Raw genomic sequence first — 383 nt, 5'->3', positions numbered from 1 at the left:
TTTTTAAAATTATATATATTTTTTTAAAATATATAAAAAAATTTTTTAAAAAATTTAAAAAACCCCCCCTTTTTTTAAAAATATATATAAATAAATAAATAAAAATAAAAAATAGAAAAAATTTAATAAAAAATATTAATATTTTTTTTATATTTTTTTTAATATATAAAAAAAAAATTATTTTTTATTTTAAAAAAAATTTTTTTTTTTAAAAATTTTAAATTTTTTAATATATAAAACAAAGGGGGGGAAAAAACCCTTATTTTTTTTTAAAAATTTTTTTTAAAAAATTTTTTTAAAAAAAAAAAATTTTTTTTTTTTTTAAAAAAAAAAAATTTTTTTTTTTTTTTTACCAAAAATTTTTTTTTAAAAAAACCCCTTGG

This window comes from Penaeus monodon, chromosome 15 (assembly GCF_015228065.2).
Source record: "Penaeus monodon isolate SGIC_2016 chromosome 15, NSTDA_Pmon_1, whole genome shotgun sequence".
Lineage (NCBI taxonomy): Eukaryota > Metazoa > Arthropoda > Malacostraca > Decapoda > Penaeidae > Penaeus > Penaeus monodon.
This window is presented reverse-complemented; position numbering follows the sequence as displayed.